At 38.8% G+C, this 21102-nt stretch overlaps 1 protein-coding gene across 1 annotated transcript in view; it reads left to right on the top strand.

The window, feature by feature from the left end:
* Positions 1–21102, top strand: part of LOC111156615 (basonuclin 2) — a 297257-nt gene that overhangs the window by 17712 nt on the left and 258443 nt on the right. The window lies entirely within an intron of this gene.

Genomic DNA, 21102 nt, shown 5'->3' with positions numbered 1-21102 from the left:
AAAATTCTGGTTATTTTTACAATTTCAGTTTCTAATCAAGTATGCATTTAAAAAAATGTGCAATGCTATGCCATAGAAAAGATGCTGAACATAAGATTGAAAGAATGTTTGTTTTCTGTCATAAGTATCTCTGTTCGTGATGTTTAGCCAATAGAAACTGGTAGAAGGTCCATCATTGTCTTTCATTTCCTTTTGTGCCCAGTTGTAGGAGGGAAGAGATTCAAGCTTCAGTGAGTGAGGTAACTTCGCCTTTTTTTAAACAAAATGTTGAACGTTGCCCATCATGTATAACATCTCATTTCCATTCATCAGCATTTATTTACATATGAATGTCTCCAAAAGGAGAATGTCTGTTTCTGTTGCAGTTGTACCAGTTGCAAAAAAAAATACCCAACAGTTTAAAAGACAGCTTTTTATAGTTTGAACAGTCTTAACGTGAAACTCAGAACAGTTACAGTCCAGTCATTTGTGTTCTTCATATGTAGACCCACTTTCCCCCTTCATATCTTTGAAGAAGTGATTGTAACTAAAACACTTTTTTGAAACTTACTCTCTTCTGTTTATTTCCCCACTTTCAAGACACTTGCTTTTGTGTGTTGACAGACCTTGCATCTTAAAAACTTAAGTCTGGTAATGCTTTAATTTTGGCAACAAAAATATCAACAGAATCTTTTTCCCTCCCTCAGGTCAGAAACACTCTAATGATGGTATCATTATATTAAGAGTGAGCTAAATTTACATTAAGGAACAATTAGGCAACAATTCTAAGAATTTGTTGTTTTAAAAAACCAGATTTTTCTTAAGGAAGGAACATTAGGGTAGGATGTACTGTCAGTTAACATCTCCCCTCCCTGTCACAAAGCTAACCAAATAGAATAAGCTTAGCCCTCCCTTCCCTTCCTATTTTGATAAGCTCTGTGTATGGAACTCTGGTGGCATGGTGAGAGTACTGTTTAATTACAATCCAATTGTCAGCAGCTTCTCTTCCGCTGGGTGTGCTGAGAGACTTAAGTAAGTTTCCGTAAAGTAAATTCTGATGATGGCAGCTCGGGTTGCTGATTCAAGTTATTCCTTCTCTTCTGTGTCACTTTTGACGGATGGTACCTAATGCAATCAACCACAGGCCAAGAAAGCCTTTTTTGTTGGGGGGGGGGGGAGGCATTGCGTTAGTAACTGAACCAGGAGTTCTCCTCCTCCCTTGATCTCTCTTTCAGATGCTCCCCAGCGCCCGCCCCCCCAAGTACTTCAGCCCAGATAGGAAAGTGAAAAGAACTGCAGTACTACCCAGGACAGGCTTTCCCTAAACCTCCTTTTCCCAGTGGTGAAGCTGAAGCTGCCTCCCTTTGCGTGCGTTTTTGATAAATTTAAGAAGTCAAATCGCTGACACAGATAGATAATCCAAGTGTATAGGGTGAAGAGTTATAAATTAACACATTATTCCCTCTTAATGTGAAATACTTGAGAATGCATTTTCTCAGTCCCCTGACATCTACCCAGTGAGGGCTCGCATTGTACTTTTCAAGTGGCATTGATTTGTTAAAGCGCTGAATTAGCATCTCAGGCCAGCTGCTTGATCCACTGTGCTGTTGTGGGGCTCCTATTCTGCTGCTCTCCCCCAGCCATCCCCTTTCTTCCTTCAGGCTCCCTCTTCTTTTCTCTCCTGTTCCCTGCTTCTTTCCAAGTCACTGCTCCCAGCTCATTCCTACACTCTTTCTCTCTCAACCTCCTTTTTGCTTGTTGCTTTTCTATCTGCTTTCATCCCACACCATCTCCTTTTTCTTCCTTCTCTCCTCAATCCACACATCTTTTCTTTTTCATCCCTTTGCCTCTGAGGTTTTCCTTAACTCAGGGTTGGCGTCTGTTAACTGCCTGAGTGGGGGATAGGGGTGGTTGATTCAGCCAATCCTTGGCTCCAAGTTGAGAAGAATGAGTTAATGTATGTGTGCTCATGCTCCCTGTAATAGAAGTCAGTGAGAAAAATCTCACCTGTTTTGCTTTCTAGAAATTAAAAGGTAGCTTACAAAACTTTTAAACTTGTATTTCTAAATGCCATTTCACAGAGTTAAGGCCCTTTTTTTTTTTTTTTTTTTTGATTAGGGGAAAATGGTTATCACAGATTTGATCATCTCAAACACGCCTGCCAAAATAAGTTACTGTTTCTGTAAAACTTGGATTTCTGCAACTTCTTGCATTTCAGTGAACTTACTGATATGAGTTTCTTTTCTAGCAAGTTCTATATTGTTGATATAGTTTCATATAAAATATTTTTCATGGTGGTATTTGTACTCTGCTATGGTTTCCTCATTGTGATTCATCACTGTATCATAGCAGTGAATACATTATAAAATTGGTTGACAATTTGTTGAGAAATAGAATAAGATGGATTATCGCTTTTTTGAATGATGTATCTCAAAATTCCAGAAGTCTTCAGAGGAAATTCATCACAATTGAGAGGATTTAACATGCCTCTTGTATGTTCACAGACCTTCACTCTTTTCTTTCTCTGGATCTTCATCCTAGATACTTTGGGATCACTCTCGATTAATTTGATAGAAGCAAAAAAAGAAGTATCTGTCTGGATTTAGATAGAAATTATCTTTTGTAATTTTAATCTCATGTCTTGACTTGGTGCTGTCCTCAATTTTACTGGGTTTCCCAATAAAACATCATAATTTAAAATTTGAATATACATTGATAAGTCAGATAACTTGAAAAAATTGTCTTTATTGCTGTGTTTTAATATAATTAAAATGAGTTTGATTTCAGCATTTACATTTTGAAATGGAAATATTTAGCAAAGTTTCTCATAATCTTTGCTTCTTTGTTGGGTTGATCTCCTACCCTCTGTCCCCCAGGTTGAACACAATCCCTCCCCCTTTTTAAAAAAGATTTATTTTATTTATTTATTTGACAGACAGAGATCACAAGTTGGCCAGAGGCAGGCAGAGAGAGAGGAGGAAGCAGGCTCCCCGCAGAGGAGGTCCATCCTAGGACCCTGAGATCATAACCTGAGCTGAAGGCAGTGGCTTAATCCACTGAGCCACCCGGGCGCCCCTCCCCCCCCCCTTTAAAAATTTAATTGCTGTCCTCCTATCTAGAATTAGCATGGGTTGGCTAAGGGAAGGGATTAGAATGACTTTTCAAGGAGTGATAATGTCTGTTTAAAGGAAAGAAAAAGAAATAAATCTTTTAACTAGGGCTTAAGACTAATTCCAACTACTAAGGAGACAAAAATGACGCTAAAGAAGACAGTTTGGTTTTATTTTGTATGTGCATGTTAACTTGCTTAGAGATCATCATTTTGTATTTTAGAGTGTTCTCTTAGATGAAGTAAGATGTTCTTCATTTGCTACTGAGAAGGGCACATGGCCTCACTCTAGGAGATTAAAGCCAGAGCACCTTTTGCCTTTTATAGGGATAATTCACTGCTCACCTGGCTGTAGTTCAGGGTCAAGGGCAAGAAGGAGAGACTTGCTGTTTTTCAGACCTACTTGTGGCTACAGCAGAAAAGAGTAATAAAGACAAAATAATAGGGCAGTGTTGAAAGTACCCTGTAAAAATAGTTAATGATCAAAAAAAGGGAAAAATGAATAATCACAAAAGTAAAAAAAAAAAATCTGGAAGGTACTTTAGGTAGTGGAAGAGAAGTTGAGGATGAAGGCAAAAGGGATTGTGGGGGGCAAGATTATGGTATCTGGCAATTTCTAAAATAAAAATACTGTTGTGATGTGATTGGTTATAAAGGACCAAATTGGCTTCACAGCAGAGTTAGAAATTAATTAAAACATTTTTAAACTTAAAAAAAAAAAAGATTTTATTTATTTATTTGACAGAGAGAGAGATCACAAGTAGGCAGAGAGGCCAGAAGAGAGAGAGGGGGAGGCAGCCTCCCTGCTATGCAGAGAGCCCCATGAGGGGGCTCCATCCCAGGACCCTCTGATCAAGACCTGAGCTGAAGGCAGAGGCTTAACCCACTGAGCCACCTAGGCACCTCCATTTTTAAACTTTTAATGTGATTTAAATTTTTCATTTGTGGTACGTACATTTTTCTTTGCTTCTTGGTCTGTCAGTTATGTTCCCTGGAAGGCAGAAATCTCTGCACAAGTAATAAACCAATAAATCTATAAATCTAGGGGTTTTTAAAATCTAATTTGTTATTTGTTTTGTGATAGTACCTTAGCCCCATCAAATGGTTAAGATGTTTTTAGAATTTAACACCTTTGAGTTTTTCTCTAAGATTCTCAGGAGAAATCAGAATTATTTGTTTTTGTATTTTGTAAATCTAAATTAAATGTCACTTAAATGCGAAAGACCTGGCAGCTTTGATAAGTAGTCCCCAAAGCAAACCATTTTGTCGGTAATCATAACCTAATTATGAATGCAAATGCAAAGTTTGTTTTTTAAAAAGTCCTGACCAAAGGAAAGAGAAAAGCAGACCACTCTGGGACACAGGGAGAAAGCATCCCCACACTTAAACCTAAGGGTTTCAGTGGTAGCAGTAATAATAAGAACTTTTGGCATCCTCCCAAGTCCTGTGGAGAAGGAGCAGCAAATGGCCTGCGCAGTCAGTGGTGGCTCTGCATAAGTTCCAGAGTGACACATGCATCACAAGCCAGTCACAATGCGAAGGGTCAAGGGTCATGTTCAAGAGCAGGGTGTTGCTGGCCTAAGCTGAGGAAGCAGAGGTGGCCCCTCTGTGCTCAGTGTGTGGGTCTGTGTACTCCTTTCCCGTCAAAGCTGGCCCGGCACGGCCAAAAAAGCAGTTCCTTGGCAGGGTTTAATGGCAGGATGATGTAGTCTGTTGTGACTAGTGCATTCCTTTCAGGTTAAACTAGGGAAATGGCATTGTGTTAAAATTCCAAGTCGCATGAATGTTTTATTGCCACAGTGCCTTTAGCCCTCTAGGGGAGTGTGTGTGGCGGCGTGTGGGGGTGGGGGGGTGACTTAGAGACTCAGGAACTATCAGAAGAACACTTCCCTTGGAAAATTTTACCCACCAGCGTGAAGCTGATTTGCTGTGATGGTCACTTAGAGGGGTTTCGCTTTTTCCTAAACTGTGGCTGTTTAAAGTCTTGCCGTCTGGACAATTAACAGCTGAAGAAAATACGACAAGACACACGCAAAGAGGTTGGGAGATAGAGAGGAAGAATGCGTCTGAAAGGAGCTGAGCTGACTTCTTGTGTAAACTATCCGAGTGAGAGCCCCCTCCCCTGGCCTTGGTCCCTGCCCACCCCCCACTCCCCCTCCTACCCATCCCCCCAAGGCTGTGTTTTGCTGTCTGCCTGAAGGCCAAGAGTGATCTGTTAACCTTGCACCACTGACTGGGAGGCCACTGCAGCTCATGGTACTGTATGTTACCATTACTACTCCCTCATTCCTTTCACTGGATGGTTTGGTTTCCTTTAAAAAACTTTTTTTATTAACCATTTCTCTGTAATAACGGTTTATATCAGTCAGAGGGATACAGTTTTGGAATGCAGAAGGTCTAGTTTAAAACAAAACAAACTTAAGTATGGTGCTTGTTTTTTTTCCCCCTTGGCGTTTAGAAGGGGTACACTGAACCATTCTAATTCAATTGCAGCCAGAGGTTTCCAGTGTGATTTAAAATCAGGGCGGTTTAAAAGATGCAAGTCATCTGGTCTGTGGATCTTGTAAAGGGACTTTGTTGTGAAACCACGTGAACATCTTCAGGGTTTTAGGACATTTTCGGGTTTTGCAGTTGATTCAGATATATCCATTTTGTAGATTTGCTCCCATCCCAGTCCCTCTCCAGGGGAAACTCCAGCTTTCTCATTCGCTGTTCCAGTGGTTTTAGGCTTACAATTAGCTGAGGGTGTGTATGATTTGACTTCAGTTGTAATTGTGCATGTTACATATAACACTCAGGATTGCTTCATGATTTATCGGACTCCAGTTAATTTATAACAGATTAAAGCACGCGTGTGTGGAACAGCCTTCTGATTTTGCATTGTGACTTCATAAAATATTCATGTGCCCGATTTTTTCCCAATGAGTAGGAGAAATACGGATTTTCTTGGGCTTACCTAAGTAAAGATACCACAGTAGTTTGAATCTTAATTTTGAATTGCCTTTCTGTTTCTTTCCACTTTCGAACCTTAATACTTACTCTGTTTCCATGGCTTGTGATGTATCATTTTCTCCTCCTTAATAATGCGTATATATACATATTCATATGGAGTACATGGTTTATATTATTTCTGTAAAGTGATGATTTTGTCAAGATAGACTTCCTGTGTTTAATCAGATTAGCGCTATCTGTATAATGGGTTGTTCTTTATAAACAGATTCATTCACGTTGTTCATAGGAGGTCTTAACCCACAAGCAGTCAACTCTATAGCAAAAGTCATGATTTGTATGGATGGGGCACTTCAAAGTTTACATAATTGATTAGGTATTTTACCTTATGTCCTAAAAAATACTCGCATTAAGAAGAAATATTATTATTTTTTTACTTTGTTGGATTTAGTAAAGTGATATTGGGAGTTTTCTTGTGATTTTTGTTTTTAGTTCCAGATTCTAAAGTACAGTGTTCAGAAGACTATTAAACTTACTTTGTGCTAGAATTTTTCCCCCCTTATAGCCAGTTTCGAAATTAATTCTTTATCTTAAATAGTACAAAAACTCCTTAACAGTGCCAAACTGAGAAAGAAAAAATTCGTCATGTACACTTAGAGTATCTAAAAATACAGTTGTTATCCCGATAATGAGAGCAGTTTTTGATTATAAAAAGGATGTTGTGGTTTTTTCAAACTTATCCAATTTGATTAATTAAAATTTTCCCTCATAATCCAAGGGGGAAAGAGTAGATTTAGTACAATATTATGTCTCCCTAATAAAAAAATTAAAGTTGGTTTAGGATTTTTTTTTCCCCCTAAGAATCAAATTTTGTTAATAACAATATTTGTTGTCTCAGCATTTTTCTGTTTCCATTGGACCCAATGTTAGTGTTTGGTATTGTAGAACTCACCGGGGCGGGGTGGTGGGGAGCGGGGAGTAAAAGATGGGACCTGAGTTCAGATTCAAATATTGCAATTTATTAGTCTTGGGACCTTGGATAAGCCACTTTAACTCTAGCTTTTATTTTCTTCAGTTCCAAAATGGCTTGAAGTTAGCTTGAGACTCTGTCAGGAAGATGAAATGAGAACACATGTGAAGTTTTGGTACCAAGTAGGTATTGAGTGAACTGTAGATCCCTTTTTTTCAGCTTGCCCTGGGAGGCGTGAATTCTTGGGAACAATTAGGTAAATTTAAATAAAATGTTTTAATTTCTTTGTTTAAAGGAATGGAGAGATGAGGCATTGGCAGACAGTTTTTCTTTTTTCCTTCTTTCTTTCCTTTTTTTAATTTTTTTTTTGGTTGAGAATCCTCTTGTGTCATCCATTAGTCTTGCATTTTTGCCACTCTGAACAATTCTCACCAGGTTGGCCTTCGTTGATGTCAGAACGTTGCTGTTATTTCTGTGATATCAGTTACGGCTAACTGTAGACTGGAGGCAAAGCTCCAGTCTACAAATCCGGTCTGGCAAATTCTCCTGAGTTCTGTATACTTTGTATCATCAGTTCTGATCATGTGCCTGAGTGGAAGCTTCCTGCCTTATTATACTCATTATCCTTAGCATTTGGTAGTAGAACTTGAAGTTTGATAACTTCAAGGTAAGACCCCAGCCTGTATTCCTGGCTTTTTGAGTATTCCCTTGTATTCATGGAATTAAGATCACAGGAAAGCCAGTTGTGTTTACACCTCTCGGAATTAAACAGAATAGTAGCAAGCTACATACATGGGTATCGTGCAATATTTCATCTTCATTTCTAGTCATGCACAGTGCTTTCAGTGTAGTTAAGGGCTTGAGAACTATTTGTTGAGCAAAATGTGCTTCTTTTAGTGCTTTTTAATCCTGGATTATGTTTTATCAAAAGTAATTGTGTTCTCCTGTGTAGTACTTTAATAACTGTTATAGATGACCTTTGATTAACATTGTTATTTTGCTTAACATCTAGTTTCTTTTAGCCAATCCTACTTTGAACATACCGCATCTTCAGATCTAAAATAAATATTTGGCTTAGCGTTTATTTTCACCTGTTACTAAGTGTAAAAGAATGAGGATTAAAAACTAATAACTTTACCGCTATCTCTTAGCTCACACAGTGTACTAGACTTGGTACCCATGTTATCTTATTCAGTTATTAAAAAGCGTTCAGGACAGGTACACATATTTTTATTTTATAGTTGAGGAAATAACAGTCTAAAATCTGTATCCAATAAAATTAACTCCAAAGTCTTTGCTTTTTCTTCTGCCTCATTCATTATCCATCTGTAACTCAAGCCATTGACTAAAAAAGAAAAAAAAAAAAAACCAATCATTGTAGAATCTGCTAGGATTTTTCTTTCAAATTAAATTTTTTTTTTCAAGATTTTATTTATTTATTTGACAGGTAGAGATCACAAGTAGGCAGAGAGGCAGGCAGAGAGAGAGAGAGGAGGAAGCAGGCTCCCCGCTGAGCAGATACCCAGGACCCTGGAATCATGACCTGAGCCAAAGGCAGAGGCTTTAACCCACTGAGCCACCCAGGCGCCCCTCAAATTAAATTTTATAAGAAAGTCAATATATAGAGCTGACAAAAATCAAAGGTGCTCTAGATGGAAAGGAGTACAGCTACAGAGTCCTGACTTTTAGGCCTCTATCAGGAATCCATGGACTGCCTGATCAGAAAACCAAAGCGTGATACTCCCACCCTCCTCAGCTTCCCTATTTCGGAGTTAAGGGTTTTATTTATCCTGAGTGTGGAGGTGCAATTAGGGGAACTCACAGGAAAATCTAATCTCTGCATAATTTTAAAAGAGAATATATGCTTCTTACATAAGAGAAAAATAGTGTAGGTTAATGCCAATATAAAAAAAAAGGTTATGTTATTGTACAGCTTTCACATATTAATTTTCAGGGCACAGATTTTGTTTAATCCATAGCATTGAAATAATTCTGCTGTGGGAAAAGTCGTTAAAAAAAAAAAAGTCACAGTTTTCTGCCTAACTGGAGTCCATGTCTACAAATAAATCCAGATTCTACTTAGGGATGAAAATACTAAAAACTTTTTGTGCTTTATATAATGGTATAGCATATCTGTAAAAATATTATGCATATCATATATGTGTAAATGTGAGGGTGGAGAATATGGATATATTTAACTCTGAAAAAATAATGTAGAAAACACGATTTAAAATAAATTATGTAAAGCAAATTAATTGATGTGGTCATTCTGTAATACCTTTATAAACCAGAAATTTTAAATGTTCTAACTTGTTAAATTTATACTGGGATTTTATCTAGTACATCATTAGATATGTAATTTCTGTTTCATTGGCTGGCATGGTGGAAAAGTCCAGACTTTTGAGGCAGATTTTTCTGCTTTTCAATTTCTGTCTCCTTTGTGTGGCTTTGGAAAAGTTCTATAACCTCTCTGAACATCAGTTATTTCACTTACAAAGTGGGGCTTAGTACTCATGCCTGGGACATCTGGCACAGAGAGAGAGCGTGAGCTGCGTTGGTTGTTACTAGCAATTTTGCCCTCTGTTGTTCTTGTGGTTAGTTTTCAAGACTATGCGTTGTTAACTTAGCATCTCTTTGTCAGTGGTGCTACCCGGTTCTTAATACTTGTATCATGTACATCCTTGGCCTTTTTTCATTACTGGTTTAAAAAATACATGTGCCAATATTGCAGAAGCTTACTTTTGTTGAGGAAAATGAAGATGGAGAAAAATCTCTCCTTTCTTACTCTTCACTGAGAATCAGTCACTGAGCAGCATAATTCTAAAATCTTACGTGGCTTTTGGGTACTTTATGAACCTTTTTATGGTAACCCAGAAGCAAGACACTGATTGAATTAATACATTTCCATTCAGGGGGCTATCTGTTAACCTCTCTTCTTCTTCCTAACCCATGCATCCTTTTGCAGGGGACTTTTTCCATCCAAAACTGAGGTTGTCATATATAGTGGGAATGCCACTGCCTAGATGTGCAGGTTATTAGTAAGCCTAAGAGTATTTTTGTCTTTAAAACAAAGAAAAAGGAAAAATTAAAACAGCAACACCAAAACCAGAAGCCTGCCCAAACTGAAAGATTAAAAACAAACAAACAAAAACAAAATCCAAAACCCAAACCCTAGTACTTTATAAAATGTGGAATGTAAACTTTGCACCTTGATTTTAATCTTTTTTTTTTTTTAAGAATTTATTTTTAATTTGTTTGACAGAGATCACAAGTAGGCAGAGAAGCAGGCAGAGAGAGAGGAGGAAGCAGGCTCCCCGCTAAGCAGAGAGCCCGACATGGGGCTCGATCCCAGGACCCTGGGATCATGACCTGAGCGGAAGGCAGAGGCTTTAACCCACTGAGCCACCCAGGCACCCCTTGATTTTTTTAATCTTTATACTTAAACTTTTTTTTTTTTTTTTTTACATCCTTTGTGTAAAGGATACATAGTCATTTGTATGGATCTGATTAAACTACAAAGGTATCTGAAAAGCTGCCACCAAGGAAACATTTCATTAACATCTTTTTAGTCATTTCTTCATTTCTTCATTTGGGTGTGCATGCAAACATAGGGATAGGTATTAGCTGCATAAAAGGATTATGGATATATGACTTGCGTTTTAAATTTTACTCATCCCTGTCCTAGATAACTTTTTATGTCTATAAATCTAGATATCCATCATAATTTTTAACAGGTTTCTACTAAATCACTGTACCAGAATTTATGTAATAGGTCCTTGGTTTGTGGACATTGGGGCTGTTGCCGTCTTTCTTTTAAGAGGCGTGTTGCTTCAGTATGAACACTCTTGTTTTCACTTTATTCTTATTTCATAAAGATAAATTTTTAAAAATGATGTTGCTGGGGAAAGAGGTATAATTTTGTACAGTCTAAAATGAGTTGGTAAACCTTTTCTATGAAGGTCTGTATAGTAAGTATTTTAGGCAGTCAAGTGGTTTTGTAACAACTATCCGATTCTGTTTTTGTAGACACAGTCATAGACAATATAAAGGAATAGGCATAGCTGTATTTCAATAAAGCTTTATTTACAAAAGTAGATCACAAGATAGCAGTTGCCCACAGGCTGTAGTTGCCTACTCCAGGCTTGAAACAAAGGAGACACTGATTGGGGATGGAAATTTATCTCCAGCTGGCTGTAAGCCACTTTCATGGTATCTTGGAAATGTGTTCTTCTCTCAGGGCAGTGTAATGGGCTGATTACTTTCTTTCTAGGTATATGCCAATCAATATATGTTTTAAAGAGCTTATTACGGGAGGTTTTCATACCTGCTTCTTCAAAGCCTAGTAAATTTTAAACGAAGAGGCAGAATTTATCATTCTGTACTTTAGATTTCAGCATATGCGGACAACTTGCGGGGCAGAGAAAGTTCTGTCACGCTTCTGTTGTAGGGAAAGTGTTGTACATTTTCTCATCTCTAGAAGATTGTTGTGATGGAGTCCAGTTTTAGAGGTATCCTGAAGTAAGTTGGAAGGAGAGTCCAGCAAGAGAAGTATGATTTCCATAGAAACGTACCACAAATCAACAGGGTGACATGGAATTAGTTACTGAACTTTTACAGGCTAAATTATACTCAGAAGAATGTTCTGTGCATAAATAGTAACCTCCTTGCATCTTGAATTTCTATAAAATAGGAATTATTGGCCCTTAACTGCCTTATGGGTGTTTTTTGAGGATCTAGTGGAATGAAGGTACAGTTAATGTAGCATTGGCTTACTGGTGCCACTATGAACTTTGAGAGATTTATTTATTATTGATGTTGCATGTATTTGTGGATTGTCTGCTGTGTGTGTGTAAAGCAGTGTGGTGCAGGCTCTAGGGGAATACAAAGAGAAGTTAAGTTCCTGCCCTTAAGGAAAGAAAAACATGTATTTACTCTCCAAAGTTGTGTAGTGCTGAGATCCCTGAGGATGGTGGAACATTGGGGAGGAGATCTCTTCTGCCTGGGGCTATCAGAAAACTTTATGAAGTGGCATTGGGAAATAGAAAGATTTTCAAAAGTGTAACGCAGGAGAAGGTAGTCTAAAAAGAGCAGCATGCAAACTATGTCAAATTAGGAAAGTCCAAATCAGTATGCAAGAAAGAGCCAATAGTCTAATTAGACTGTCTATTAAGCATTTGTCATGAACGAGGAGGAAGAGATAAAGCTGGAAAGGCAGGGTAGAGAACAAAGTTGCAGAGGGCTTGGAAGGAACTTTAATTGGTAATTTGTGGGGAGCTCTAAGCATCATCTAGGAGAATATGTTTGAGAATTGGAGTGGTGATATATGGCACTGGTTGGTGAGTGTGAAATGATAAAGGTGGTGTTATCACTTAAGGGTTATGGCAAAGGTCTGAGGGTACACTTGTTAGAAATGGTCTGGAAGGAGAAAATCTTTGGTGCTGGGGTGGTAGCTGAAGAGCTTGGAAGAGAAGAATGGATATGCTTTCAGTAAACCCATTTACTGGGTTTGGGAAGTAAAGAGGAGGCTTTTAATCCTGTTCTGAGACTTTGTTAATGAGATTATGGTGATAACATTGCAAAAGACAGCAAAGTGGGGGAGAGCCCTGTAGTAAAGATGGGATTGCAGTGAACCTGTTTGCTTTGCTTGTTTAGCTCTACTGGGAGCTTGAAAGTTGCAGGACTAAAATTCACAGGAGAGGTAAGGAATAGGGAGGGATTTTGGAACACTTCTTCTAATGGTGGTCTGTGAAACCTGGGAAGAGCATCACCAAAGGAAACCTGTAGAGAGAAAATGGTATTTTACAGCATTACTTATCGTTAGGTGAGTTGATGATATAAGTAGCTCTATCTTCATGTGAGGCTTCTAAGACCAAAAACAAACCAAAAAATCTTGTGTTTTATCATTTATAAAGCATTCTGTTGTCCACTAAGCTGCTGCTTTTAGCCTCTAAAGCCACTAGATTTTAGGAATAAAGTATGTTTGAAAAAATACTTTGTAAGATTCCCCAAGGAAAATATAAGAAACTCCTTTTACTTTCCCTTCTCACCGCTTCCTGAGACCCATAGTAACAAAGAACTGCCCTTGGTAGGAGGCATTTAGGTTCACTTTTCACCTGTCTAGTACAGAACACTGCAGTGTTTCATCTCCCTGAGACCTCACCCCAGTTAGGATTAGTGTACTTGGGATAGGGCAGGGGCTGTGGTTAGCGGGAGGGTGGGCATTCTGTAGAAATGAACTTTGTATGTTGTTGTACGGTTTCTCTTTTTAGCCTGGGATCTTTACCAGGCGTGGAGGGGTATTGTGTAATACACAGTATGACTTACATCTGAATTGGGAAAGTTTTCAGTGAATGAACAGCAAGCCTCAATCTGCCTTCCATTTCCTTTCTTATTACCTGTGTTCAAAATTTGCATGCAAAGAAAACCATGTTGATTCATTGATCTAAGGCATGCTACATTATAAACTCTGGCAACACCGGAAAGGCTCCCTGGGTTCTCCTGTTTACAGCAGTTGGAATTCCTCTGGTCTCTTGCTATAGTTTGTGGCTTCCTTCAGCCTCACTCTTCATAGTAAGTCTAAGTCCTGTCAAATGGGGTAAGGGGCTAGTCCAGAGGAATCTGTATCTCTAGACGACTACTGTGCATTAAATCTAGTTTAAGTGCTCTTTGGATTTGTCTCTTAAACCATGTATGGCTACTAAAACTTTTTTTTTTTTTTTTTTTTTAAACATATAGGTTTAAGGTAGGTGATTTACTGGGTAACTTGAGACACTGAGTTTTTGGGGAGTAATATTTATATTCTCACTCTCTGGCAGGTAACACATCCTTCTATCTTTCGTCATCCCCATACTCCCTTTTCTTCTTTCTCACATACATTTTTCTCTTTAGTATTGTTAAAGTTAGGAAGAAAAGAAACCCTTTGGATTTGTCCCATTTTGTGCCTCTGATGAAGTAAGAGCAAGTAAAATGCACCTATTTTCTTCAAAAGTGAACTTTTTTCTTTAAAAAAAAAATGCCTGGGGCACCTAGGTGGCTCAGTGGGTTAAGCCTCTGCTTTCAGCTCAGGTCATGATCTCAGGGTCCTGGGATTGAGTCCCACATCGGGCTCTCTGCTCCGCAGGGAGCCTGCTTACCCCTCTCTCTCTGCCTGACTCTCTGCCTACTTGTGATCTCTCTGTCAAATAAATAAATAAAATCTTTAAAAAAAAAAATGCCACCCCCTCAAAAAAAAAAAGAAAGAAAGAATTCAGTGGCTTGGTGATCATTATTTGAAATAGCCTCTTTCTCCTCATTAGAGATCCTCATTCTTGATCCCTGCGGAGAAACAGGGAAGAAAGCTGAGTTGAACAAACCCAGTTACTGAGTTCGAGGGTACCCGGATCATTTTAAAGTGCTTTTAGTTTAAACGCTGAAGTTAATATCCATCCCCAAATCATTTTTTCCTGATGTTTGCAGCATCTGTGGAGTTGGACAGACCACTGCTCAAGTGGCTTGCTTATTTTGGCTTTTCCTCTTAAGAGTCTCCTTTTCTGACTTTCCATCTCTTCTTCAGAGTAAGATTTTTGGGACATCCTGGTATTTATGCTGTTTGTGCTGCTTTCCTCTTCCTTCACCACCCCCCCCCCCCCCCCCCCCCCCCCCCCCTTTTTAAAGAGACATATATATTTTCTACAACTAACTTAACATCTAGAGAGCTTTTGCCTTTTCAGTTCTTTTTTGATTTTCTCATTTATTTATGCTAGTGATTCTCATACCTTAATGCTCTCAGCATACCTGGCAGGCTTCCGTAAGCAAATGGCTGGGCTCTACCCCTGGGTTTTGTCACAGTGGGTCTCGGGCCTTCAGTCCCATGGGCATTACAGACAAGTTCCCAGGTGGTGCTAATAATGTGCGTTGGCTGAAGAGTACACTTTGAACCACTGACCCAGACTGTTGGTTTTATCTATCAGTTTATTGTTTTGTTCAGTTTTGTGGGTGTTTTTTATTGGTTTGTTTGTTTCTTTTTTGCCCCCAAAGGGTAGAGGTTCTTCAGATTTTATTCAGCTTTGTTCCCTGGAAGGTCCTTATTTCTAATTCATAGGTTAAACCACTAGCATGAAAGAAAACCCAAAAAAGTGCTTTATGTTTTAATTGTGAAGGGCTTCATTGGGGCAGGAGTGGCAGAGTATGAAATGTGCCATTTTCCATTCCTTCCCCCAGTGAAGATGGTAATGGTCAGTCTCTCAGAATTTACACAGGTCTTTCTAGTCTTCCTCAACACAGCATTCTAGGAAGTCTTCTGAAAGTTGATTGACCTGGCCCCTAATTGAGACTAATTGAATAGATATTATTTTTTAGTTTTGCTAATTGCTTACATTATTCCTTTGTTACTTGAGGTTTACTTTTCCTCCTCCCAAATCCGTTCCTTCTCTGTCTCAAACTTCTCAGGCTCTATGGGATTGTGTGCTGGGAGGGGGGTGGGGTGATTATCTGGGGAAGTATCATTTACCTACACTGTGTCCCTACTGCAAGCTCAGTTAGGTGCTTTATCTGTGTCATCTCCTTCAGCCTAGCCAAACTTACACAGTAAAAACATAATTATTTCCATTTTATAGATGTAGGAAACGAGACTTTAAATTGGTACTTTACTGATCATCTTTACAAGGTCCTGCCTTTGAAGTTAAAACAGAGGTCTAACGCCAAAGCCAGTGGAGTTTTTCGTATTACTTGTCTTTAGGATAGTTGGAGTTGAGCTTTGAGGACTGAAAGAAAATTAATGTGAGTGTATATAAGCATATTTGAAATTTTAGGGGTACCTCAGTGGCTCATTTGGTTAGGTGACGGACTTCAGCTCAGGTCATGAACTCAGGGTCATGGATGGACTCTGGATGGAGCCCTGCTCCCCACTCAATGGGAGTCTCCTTGTTCCTCTGCTTCTCCCTGAATAAATAAATAAATAAATGAATAAATAAAATCTTAAAAAAAAAAAAGAAATTTCATTTAATGTTACTTGTCAGACTTGGCAATGTATGTGCCTGTCAGCAACAATTTGAGGTGTTCAATTTAAAAAATACGCAATTACAAAAATGATTGTAAACCAGTTGAAAATAATCAGATTCTGTCCTTTTCTTTCTCAAGTATAAAGCTGGCAAGTTACAAATAACTTCATTCACATTCAAACCCATGTAAAATAAAAATTGGACAAACAAACTCATGGTAGAAGGCTTTTCTCCTAGAACACTAGCATGGTAGTTGAGGGAACTTTGTCTTAATTTCAGTTCTGTTCAGTTTATCAAATGTGGGGGAGGGCTGTATTGATGGTCCTCAGTTTTCCGGTTTAAAAAGAGTATGATAGAAATTTTCTCCTCTCTTCTTACTTGTCCGATACCGGAATTAATAAACACTATATGTGTAAAGCCCTTTGAGCGCTCTGGAAGAAAGATTCTGTGTAATTTCAGCATTATTCATGGGCCATCAGGCTCCGCAGGGGGTCACTGGGAAAGAGAGGTTTTTTTTTTGTTGTTTTTTTGTTTTTTTACCTTCTATTCCACATTTCACAGTATAAAAACAAGCTATTGTTGTTTGTGGTTGTGAAAATCTCCTGTAATTGTACCTGCAGAGGTTGCTCCTAGGCAGAGCCTAGGGCCCCCAGCTCACCCAGGAGAACCAGCTCCAGAGGCAGAAAGAGAATGAACCCCTAATTAAATACTACCTGGCTTCTGTGAGGACATGTGCCCATCCTGTAGTAATCCTGTGTGTCTGTCAACCTGTTGAGTAGCAGAATCCCTCCTTAACCCTTTTCTGCTCCCTCCTCTCTCATCTTGATCCTATAGCTCATTATTCTGGGCTGACTCTAGAAGGGACTGTCCTCTGTCCTACTCCATTCTCCTATAATAGATCCCTCATCATTACCGTGTTCCTGTTGTTACACCCTGCCTCATCTAAGGCCTCTGTAAGAATAAAGCATATTTCTGGCCATTCTGTATTGGAGACTGGATCAATACAGTTTAGACTCACCAGTTGCTTTTTGATGGTTAAGCAGTATTTTGATTCTAGAGCTGTAGCTTCTGTATACTTGTCCCTTCTGAGTCTTAGCCTGGGGTTCCATGGCTGAGTATGATTAGGCCCGGAATGTAGTCTTTAGTGAAGTGGCAGCCTGAAAAATTAAGATAGACATTATCTGTACATCCAGCAACTTAGTTCATCTTCCTGTTTTTCAGTTTTTGTATTCATTTATTTTGTAGCAGTGTTCAGTGTACATCTTCATCTTTATAGTGTTGGGTAATTAATTTATTTCTTTCTCTGCTCTTTTCACAAGAGCTCATGACTAGCTTCTTGCCAAATCTATTTCACTTAATGGTCTTCCTGAATTCTTTGTGTTATCTGAGTAGTTTTTCCTCTTGCTGCTTGGCATTGTCTAACCACTGAAATGGGACTGAAGTTCTAATCAGTGCTTGCTCTGTCTTGGAGGGTGACAGAGCTTCTACCTAGCCGCATCCCTCCGTCCTCTGATGGGACTCTTTTTGGGTTCTCTCTCTCCCATTCTCTGCTTCTTAAAACAAATTTTGTCTCTTCACTCTTTTAGGAGTTTTTCATGGGTTCAGATAGTTTCCCTCATCCCTGCAACTGCTAGACTGAAGTCACCAAAACACATGCCCTTCAGAACCGATCCAGGCTTATGACCAGCTGAACTGGAGAGTCTTGACCTGACATGGAAGTTAGTTTGTTTATTTAGGCTCTGACTTTTATAGTGCCTATGAGGCAAATGGCTACCTGAAGGTTGAATGTTTAAAAATAAAATAAAGTTTCAAATGGGCCCTGACTCTGCAAGAAGCATTCCAGACTCTGTAATCCCTTTTCTTGGTAACATGTTTCTATTCTCAAGTTGTCATTTCTGTGACTCTTTGTTTCTTCCATTGTCCCCTTCCTTACACACACCTTCTACCTCATTCAGTTTCAGTTATTCTGAGTAATAGCTCCTGTTGTGGGGCTTTTTCAGACTTCTTTTCAGAAGTCTGGCCCTTAACAGTTTTTTTTTTTTTTTTAAAGATTTTTTATTTATTAGACAGACAGAGATCACAAGTAAGCAGAGAGGCAGGCAGAGAGAGAAGAAGGGAAGCAGGCTTGCCACTGAGCAGAGAGCCCGATGTGGGGCTCGATCCCAGGACCCTGGGATCATGACCTGAGCCAAAGGCAGAGGCTTTAACCCACTGAGCCACCCAGGTGCCCCCCCTTAACAGTTTTTAATGTGTGATCTTAGTAAACAAAGAACTTGTGTGTGTGTGTGTGTGTGTGTGTGTGTGTGTGTGTGTAGGAAGCCTGCCATATTTCCTCCCTGCCCCACAGAAAATGTGCTTTCTGGAAGCCCTTTTGACACTGAAGTGAATGCCCACTGGCCTTCCCTTGCTGAATTCCCCTGAGACGGGAGAAGGGGGGAGCGAGAGGGAGGCCTTTATGCTTGTTGTCATATCTTTTGTTTCTGCTGATTATACACAAAGTAAGTTGTTAATAGCTCTCTCACACACCATGATTCCTTTGAGGTATGTCCTGGAGAGTAGATATGCACTCAGCTTCTGCGTACCCTGGGGATTCTAGAGGGTTCCTTTCAAGGCCTCCTGCTTCCTGTTACAGCAATAGCAGAATGAAATTTAGATGAGTACTAGACAATTACTATCCCATAATTAAACCTGTGGCATACTTTCAGAAATATTAGCCAGTCGGTTTAGTATTTTTTATTGTTTTTAACTTAAATGTTTTTATTTCAAAGCAAAATATAGTAAGATGCAAAAAGAACAAAAAATAAAAGTCCCCTAGTCTTATAGCTATTCAGAGATTTAAAAAGAATCACTGAAACATTTTGTGAAAATCATTGTAGAGAACTTTATTTTAAAGTATGGCGTCAAAAAAGGCACTAAAAACTGGCATGAAGGAAAGCAGATGAAATTGGAGTTCCCCAAATCAATTTAAATTTTATATTCTAGAGAAAACGGTGGTGAGGTACATACCATATTTTATTATCTGAAATTACACTGGAGTGATAATAAGGGGTTGGACGATTTATGTCTGCTCTATCTGTCAGTCATGTTTTTGATTGTTTCTAGCTAGCTGTCTCACTACTGAGCCTTCTAAATCAAAAGGCCTAATGGTCTAGGTGTGCAGAATTATAACTAATGAGGTTATCAACTTTTATATCCTTTGTTTTTTCCTTGGTACATTTTGATGAATTAGGAAACAGCTTGCTTTCCCCTTAAATTTTTTTTCTTTATCTAATACTGCCATGAAGTGTGGTGGACAGAATGGGAGAGGACATCGTTAGACAGTGAACCCAGTAGTACAACTGGGCGGTTTTGTTTTTAGACTCAATTTCCGCATCTTTAAAATGCCGAGACCCATTTACCTGGATCCTGATGGATTTTTTTCTGCTAAGAAACCCTAGGATTCTAAGTTTGAGAGTGCTAACTCACATCTCTAGTGTAGTTCTTTTTATGATTTGGATAGCTGTAACATTTTAGTAGCCTGGCACTGTTTCCTTTCAACTTATTCACAGACCTTTTTGTTTTCTCTCAGAAACTGTGTATTTCTAAGTGTCTGAGGTTGTAATCGAATGTAATTGTCGTTGTTTAACTTTCCCCTTTCCTCTCAAGAGTGTTTATAACATGCATTTTGTGGAGTGGGGAGTGGTGTAAAGGAACTAGAAACCTAGTATTGGTGACCCGATCTAATAATGTTAAGGTAAGCGGGAATTTGTTTTGTGTACATAAAATAGAGTATTACTTACACTTGATTTGCAATGTATATATATTGGCTCACAGAATGTGCTTTAATCAGTTAAGTAGCTACATTTATTGAGGTTTTATAAGAAACTGTGGGGGGGTTGTTTTGATACGGAATATTCAAAGATTAATTTTTTCCCCAGTTCTTCTATTGCACCGTAGGGAGAATTACTGTTGCAGAACTCATTAGTGCCCCTCTATATGTCAGCTGAGGGGTGGCGTCAGGCATCAGCATGGGTCTGTGTGTGCCACAACACACATGCACTGCGTCCCTGCTCATCTTTGGGCCCCATTTCTCTCTCATGCCTCAAGTTTGAGGATAATTTCATGATGCCTATGTTGCTTTAGGCCACAGAGCAAGTGGTAGTTCTTGATAACACACTTTCTCCATCTCCTCTGTCTTTTTTGTAATTTCTTTCATATGAAATAGCAACACATGCCTTTAGAGTGGAAGCCGCTAAGTACAACTTTTGCATGTTTTTCATCAACTTCTTTGAAATATCTTCTCAGTCTTCTCATTTCTTAAGTTTGGGCATTGCAACTTTCTAGCACGGAACCCTGAGCTAGTTATTTACCTACTGGAAGCCTCAGGTTTTTTTTTTTTTGTTTTTTTTTTTTCCCATTTGTCAAAGGGAGATTCTCATATCCTGTAAGATGGTTGCAAGGGAAAAAACCGGGTCAGTCCATGTGTAAGGTGCCCACATGGTGACTGGCACATCACAAGTACTCAGTAAACATGACCTCTCTCGCTTCCCCTCTTGGGCCCCACTGTGAGATTTGTGGATGAAGAGCAGTTAAGTTTAAGACAGATGATAATCTGTCCATGTTACCTTATGGGTGTGGGTAAGAAGAAAGAATGTGAGACTTAAAAAGAATAGGAGAGTTGGTCCCCAAAATGTCCAAAAAATTGAGTGCTTTTTAAAAATATTGGTAATATTCACTGGTAAACTTGCAAAGTGGACTTTATTGAAAATTGTTTAAATTTAGAGAGGTGAACTGATTTGTGGGTTGAAAGAAAGAGGAAAATGACTTCTAAGGCAGCACACTTGGCTGAAAACTGATCTCTGAACAAAGAAAATTGACTGGCACAGATGATGGTAAGTGGGGTTAAAGCCCAGAACAAAACAGCAAAAGTGGGCCTTGATAGGGAAAGAAGACAGGTGGGACGAAGCTGATTGATGGAATGAGATTATGAAAAAAGATAGTTGTATGATTAACGAAGATAGCGTGTGTTTGCAAATATTGAGTAGTGATTCAGAGAACTTTTTTAAAAGGCAGAAAACAGATTTAGATGGAATCTAAGTCCTTTTGTCTTTATCTCAAAAAAAACTAAAATGAAGTAC

The sequence above is a fragment of the Enhydra lutris genome, unplaced genomic scaffold (genome assembly GCF_002288905.1).
Source record: "Enhydra lutris kenyoni isolate GAN:26980312 unplaced genomic scaffold, ASM228890v2 scaffoldscaffold47, whole genome shotgun sequence".
NCBI lineage: Eukaryota > Metazoa > Chordata > Mammalia > Carnivora > Mustelidae > Enhydra > Enhydra lutris.
This window is presented reverse-complemented; position numbering and strand designations above follow the sequence as displayed.